We start from the raw sequence: 6,388 nt of genomic DNA, 5'->3' as shown, positions 1-6,388 counted from the left end.
AGATAGATAGATAGATAGATAGATAGATAGATAGATAGACATACACACAAATTTGGGTGCTACTTTTATATTTTTCAAAATATTTAACAATTTAAAAGTATTTCCTAAAAAAATACAAAAAAAATCACATCATCTGCTTCAAACGTTCTCTTTGAAATCTGCTTCAGCTTATTTACTTTGTTTTGCCACTCTATGCTACTTTTAGCTTTTAGCTTACCTTTTGCTTCTTTTGCTTGTGGCTAAACTTATTCTACTCCACTTTATCACTATGGTATTACTTTTAGCCAGCCTTTTGCTATTTTTAGCTTTTAGCTACTGTTCTGCTGCTTTGCATTTTTATCTAATCTTTTGAACCTTCAGTTCTCGTTCATCTACTTTTGGTTTTTGGCTAGCCTTTTGTCACTTTTAGGTTTTAGCTTCCATTTTGCTAGATACAGCTTTCACTTGTTTTAGTTTCTTTCTAAGGGTTCAGCACTTTTAACTAGCCTTTAGCTACATTTAGCTTTCAGCTGACATTTTGATAATTTTAACATGCATGTTGCTTCTTTTAGCCTTAATAACTCAGTTTCAGTCACTCTGTTTTTTGACAGAAAATGCAAGGCTCTCATCTTACCTTTGTGGACGAGTCCACCGCTGCCCCTCGGTCCAACAGCTCCTGGACCAGATCCATGTGGCCTTCCTTGGCTGCCAGGTGCAGAGCATTAAGACCATTCTGACAAAAAGACAGAAAAACAAATGTCAGGTCTGACCCTGGAGACGGAGGGACACACGCCAGGACAGACAGAACCAAAGGGATTACCTTGTCCTCCTTTACTACAGCTAAGTGAGGCAGACTTTGTGCATTTGTGTCCATCTTGTGGACATGTTGTCTCAGTTGTCTCTCACCCTGACATGTGGATGAGGATAGCTCGAAACCTCCCTAATAAACTTGAATCAGATGTTGTCCTGGGGTAGACCAGAGCTTCTACTGGGAATGACGTTAAAAATAGTTAGGTATGTTTGTGTCTCTCTGTGTTTCCAACTGTTTCTCAATCTGAAGGTCAACTCGAACATTTAATATCAGTCGCTGTAAAGGCAGACAAGTGATATGGTTTAACTTTTGGATGAACATACACCGATGGGACACACATCAGAGGCAATGAGGGGTTCGGTGTTTTGCCCAGGGACACTTCAACATGTTACTGCTGGTGGAATCAAACTCCCAACTCTTCCATTGGAGGATGACTGCTCTAACCACTAAGCCACAGCTTCCCCATAGGAGTAACATAGGAGACGTAAACAGGGGGTGATTTTATAAATGATTTATTTCTGCATTCATCCCATTTTAATGTGGATGTCAAAGATCACCTAATCAACACAAAATATGATTAAACTCAATTAAAGTATGGTGTGTTAGTAGCTGAGAGTTATTCTCAAGACTTACTTTGAGCACTAACATATCTCAAGAGGTCTCATAATATCATGAAATCACACATAATGTCATTTACCAAAACAGCTTCAACTCTCCCGTTTCATAATAAGTTGGTCTTAACTTGAAACTTAATATAAAAGTTGGTGGGTAACATGGTTTCCTTCAAAGAATGAAGGAAGGGAGGGAGTTTTTATTCATTTATTTATTTGTTTGTTGCTTGTCCGAGGCAGCACAATCCAAGCAGCAGGGCGTGGCCAGTGGTGGCCGTGACCATCTTGGATAATTTATACTTTTAAGCAATATCCACCCACCCATCCATTCATTATATTTACCCGCTTCTTCCTTTTCAGATCACGGGGGGTCACTGGTGCCCATATTCAGCCTTCAATGTGTGAGGGGTGGGGGACACCCTGGGCAGGTGTCCAGTCCATCACAGGGACACATAGAGACAAATGAGACAAACAACCATTCACTCTCTCACTCACACCTAGGGACAATTTAGAGTTACCAATCAGACTAACATGCATGTTTTTGGTCTGTGGGAGGAAACTGGAGTACCCGGGGAAAACCCACGCATGAACGGAGAGAACATGCAAACTCCACCCAGAAAGGCCCCCGGACTGAGATTTGAACCGATGACCCTTCTCGCTGAGAGGCTTTAATAACTACGCCATCATGCCATACTTTTAAGCAACATCCATCCATCCATCCATCCATTATCTTTACCCGTTTATTCCATTTTGGGTCACGGGGGTCGCTGGTGCCCATGTCCAGCAATCACTGTGCGAGGGGCGGGGTACACCCTGGACGGGTCGCAAGTCCATCACAGGGCCACATAGAGACAAACTAGACAAACAACCATTCACTCTCTCACTCACACCTAGGGACAATTTAGAGTTACCAATCAGCCTAACATGCATGTTTTTGGTCTGTGGGAGGAAACCGGAGCACCCGGAGAAAACCCACGCATGCACGGAGAGAACATGCAAACTCCACCCAGAAAGGTCCCTGGACCGGGGTTTGAACCAGGGACCTGCTCGCCGAGAGGCTGCAGCTCTACCAGTTGCGCCACCGTGCTGCCCTTCAGGCATTCATGTCTAGGTTTAATGGAATTAGTGAATTTAAGAAAAGTCTCCTTTGATCTTAGTGTGGGCGTGTTTAATGTATTTGAGAGAAAGAGATGCCAGCCTGCATTTGTTCAGGTGAAGGGTTACCATGACAACTCCAGTCTAAGAATGTTAACTGTTAAAGCACTACAGGCAGCAGATATGTTTCCAATATTCTGATTATCATCAGCATTATGTGCTACTGTATTTATCATAATATTACAAAGAATTTTTTTTTTTTATTCATTTTGTGAAGCACTTTATTTATTTGTTTATTTATTTGGAAGGTTTGTTATTTCATTTAAAATATGTTTGGAGGGTCAGAGCTTTAGGAGCCATTTTCCTTTTATTTTTAAAACAGTATTTGTAAGAAGCACAGCATAGCATTCTGAAATATCAGAATCAGAATAAGCTTTATTATATTGCACTGAGATACAACGAGAATATGTCCGTACAGCCGTCTGAAAGATGGACGGAGTGCACGATGCTGCTGCTATAAAGCGCGGCCCTCTTATTCTTTTCAGAATACATTTTTTTAGATAGAAAATGGGGCAAAGCCATTAGGAGAGTATAGTGGCATTACAAAAAAAGACACCTTGTCCTAACAGGACACAATTTAAGACATTAAAAAAACAGATAGCAAGCACATTTATGAACACGTTACATATGCATTTACAACGAGGCGGTCCATGAAGCACTAACAGATAGTCCATTGTCCTGATAAGATGATGGTCAGCCGGCACAGTTCTGATAAGCATTCACAGAAGATTGACAAGTCGGCCTGTTTCGAGGCCAACCGGGGGATTCCGATTCAGATAATCTACAAGTGTTGATTTATTCAGGCAGAGTATTTTTCCTTGTCAACCTTTGAGTCTGTACTGATACTTCCTAGGTCCAAAATGTCCAGTTCTACTGGTCCATGCTTACAAGCCTCTTCAAGGTCATTTTCATGCTGACGAGTCCCAAAGTTGCAGGTGGCCTGCGATTCAAATTACTTCCAACTTATGGTTTCACTCGTAAATCAGCTGATTTTGAGTTCTCAAAGAATGGACCAACCTTCACATAAGCAGCAGCCTGACGAGGGACAAATTAGCTGCGGCCGTCTTCTTTGTATGTTGATAAACCAGGAGCAAGACTATTCCAAAAACAGGAAACCTGTTATCATGAATCCAATTATATGCAATTCCGATGTCCTCATTCGATAACAGAGGTAGACACATCACCCCCAGAGATATATCCAGCTGCATGCGTCTCGTCCGAGCAGATGAGGGTTCTCCAGGACCCTGTCGCTTTGTTGAAAAGATTTTGTCATTTGTGTCGGAAGTCCAGTTGGTCACAACCAAAACATTAGTTTTCATTTTGGAAGATGTGTAAAAATAGGAGCTGCTCTGATACACAGACAGAGAGCAAAAAAGCAGGAGGAAAACAGGGAGCGGGGAGAAATGTGTGCGCCTCGTTAGAGAGCCAGTGAGAAAAAAAAGGTTCTACATTTCAGCCAGTTGGAATCTGTGTTGAACTTTACAAAACATCTTAAAGGAATAGTCTGGCTATTTGAGAGAAGTTCGGTCAAATAGTTATCAATAGTTAGTCATAGAGCATGGAGAATGGAGGAGGACTAAGCTAATGACTAACCAGATGAATTAGCTGAAATATTTTTTAGACATATAAAACAACTATTTCTCAAAATGACATGAAGAATGCTACTATTAGCTAAACTTCTACTGTTTGTCTAAACAGGTTTTTGTTTATTTTGTTGCTGCTTTATCAACCAGACATCTGTTACTACAAGAATGTGCGTGCTGAGCACAGACAGACGATTTATACTGATGGTGCTAAATGTTTCAGGCTGACAGGAGTTGAACCAACTGAGTAGAAACACTGATGCATTCAACAGTCTCTCAGCACCTTCAACACACCATATCTCTGCGCAGATAGCAGCCAACAAACATTCTGACAACTTCCTGTCATCCTCAGGGTCTTTGTCTTTTTGTCCCTCGCCGGAGAGCCAAGAGTTGGAAACAATGTCCATTCTTCCATCCATTCGTCATCAAAGTTTGACCGAATGGATACAATTCCATAATATCTTACACAATAAATTTAGTCTAAAGTTGACAGGACAGGCAGTGAGCAAAAATGCATTTTTTAAATAAATTGTGTCTTTAATTGTGGTTTGAGCCTCTGTTTATTTCTGTAATAATTTCCAAACTTTAAAAGCATCATGTGGCATGAAGCACATTCAAACACTGGAGCTTAATATATCTCCAGGGTGGAGGTGGTCAATGTAACTTCATTCCTGCTGATAATGAGAACATCACAGAGCCGCTGGTGAATCTGACACTTCACTCTCATGTGACCTTTGTTTACTGGGCTGCTCATTAGGACTGTTGCTACGACAGGACTGTTTCCGTCCCATCAGGGTTCACTTCTCCTCCTCATCTGTGGGTCAAATGCTAATGAGCTCATGGAATGGGATAATAAACGGGTCTAAATAAAGAATCTGTCTGATCAAAGATTTGCCCTGACATGGATGGAGACGTCCTGTTGGCTTTATCGTGCTGTGATCTTCAGCTCTCACTGGAGCAGTTCGTAGCTGAGTGTGAAACAGCTGGGATGAGAATCAGCACCTCCAAATCTGAGGTCATGGTCCTCAGTGGAAAAGGGTGGATTGCTCTCTTCGGGTCGAGGATGAGGTTTTTGGAGTTCAAGTATCTCGGGGGTTTGTTCATGATTGAGAGAAGAGTGCAGCATGAGATTGACAGAAGGATTGGTGCAGCATCTGCAGTATTGCGGACTTTGTGCCGATCCATTGTGGTGAAGAGGGAAAAACTCTCTGGCCAAGCTCTCTGTTTACTGGACAGTCTACGTTCCTATCCTCACCTATGGTCACAAGCTCTGGGTAGTGACCGAAAGAATGAGATCCTGGATACAGGAGGTTGAAATGAGTTTCCTCTGCAGGGTAGCTGGACTCTCCCTTAGAGACAGGGTGAGAAGTTCAGGTGTCAGGAGAGACTCGGAGTAGAACTGCTGCTCCTTCACATCAAGAGGAGTCAGTTGAGGTGGTTCGAACTTCTGGTAAGGATGCTCCCTGGATGCCTCCCTAGGGAGGTGCTTCAGCCATGTCTGACTGGGAGGAGACCACAGGGAAGACCCAGGACACTCTGGAGAGACTACATCTCTTAATTGGCCTGGGAACAACTTGGAGTCCTCCCAGAAAAGCTGGAAGAGGTGCTGTGGAAAGAGATGTCTGGACCTCCTTGCTCAAGATGCTGCCCCGAGACCTGACTTCAGAACAAGAGGAAGATGATTGATGGATGGATGGATGGATGGATGTTTCTGTGCTATGGGTTGTTGTTTCATATTGAAACGTATTTCACATCTTCAAAGTGGAAGTTAATGTGTTTGAACTAAAGGAAATAAAACTCTGAGTCCTTTTTAAATTTCAGATCATGAGGCAAACACAGCGAGAGGTGAATACTTCTTGTATTTACTGCTCAAGAGACAAATATTTGATAAGACAAAGAACCAGTAGATATACATATGATTCTACTTCCACCTACAAATCTGAGGCCAAGGTCCTCAACCAGAAAAGGGTGGATTAATCTCTTAGGGTCGAGGGTGGGGTTCTGACTCAAATGGAGGAGTTCAAGTATCTCGGCGTTTTGTTCACAATGAAGGAAGAATGGAGCGTGAGATTGACAGATGTACTGGAGCATCGTCTGGAGCGATTCTGCGAAAGTCTAACCATGAAGTAGTGAGGGACTACTGTACATACAGTATATATATACAGTAGTCCCTCATTTATCACGGGCGATCTGTACCCTGAAGACACGCAATAAGTGAAAAACTGTTTGAAGGATTTAAAATGCCTTTA

At 42.3% G+C, this 6,388-nt stretch overlaps 1 protein-coding gene across 1 annotated transcript in view; it reads left to right on the top strand.

Annotated features, from left to right (window-relative positions):
- The window catches only part of ank2b (ankyrin 2b, neuronal), a gene marked incomplete at its 3' end in the record, with an annotated part of 215,575 nt that overhangs the window by 37,982 nt on the left and 171,205 nt on the right, over positions 1–6,388 (top strand).

The sequence above is a fragment of the Nematolebias whitei genome, chromosome 1, assembly GCF_014905685.2.
Source record: "Nematolebias whitei isolate Nwh7 chromosome 1, NemWhi1, whole genome shotgun sequence".
In the NCBI taxonomy this organism is placed as follows: Eukaryota; Metazoa; Chordata; class Actinopteri; order Cyprinodontiformes; family Rivulidae; genus Nematolebias; species Nematolebias whitei.
This window is presented reverse-complemented; position numbering and strand designations above follow the sequence as displayed.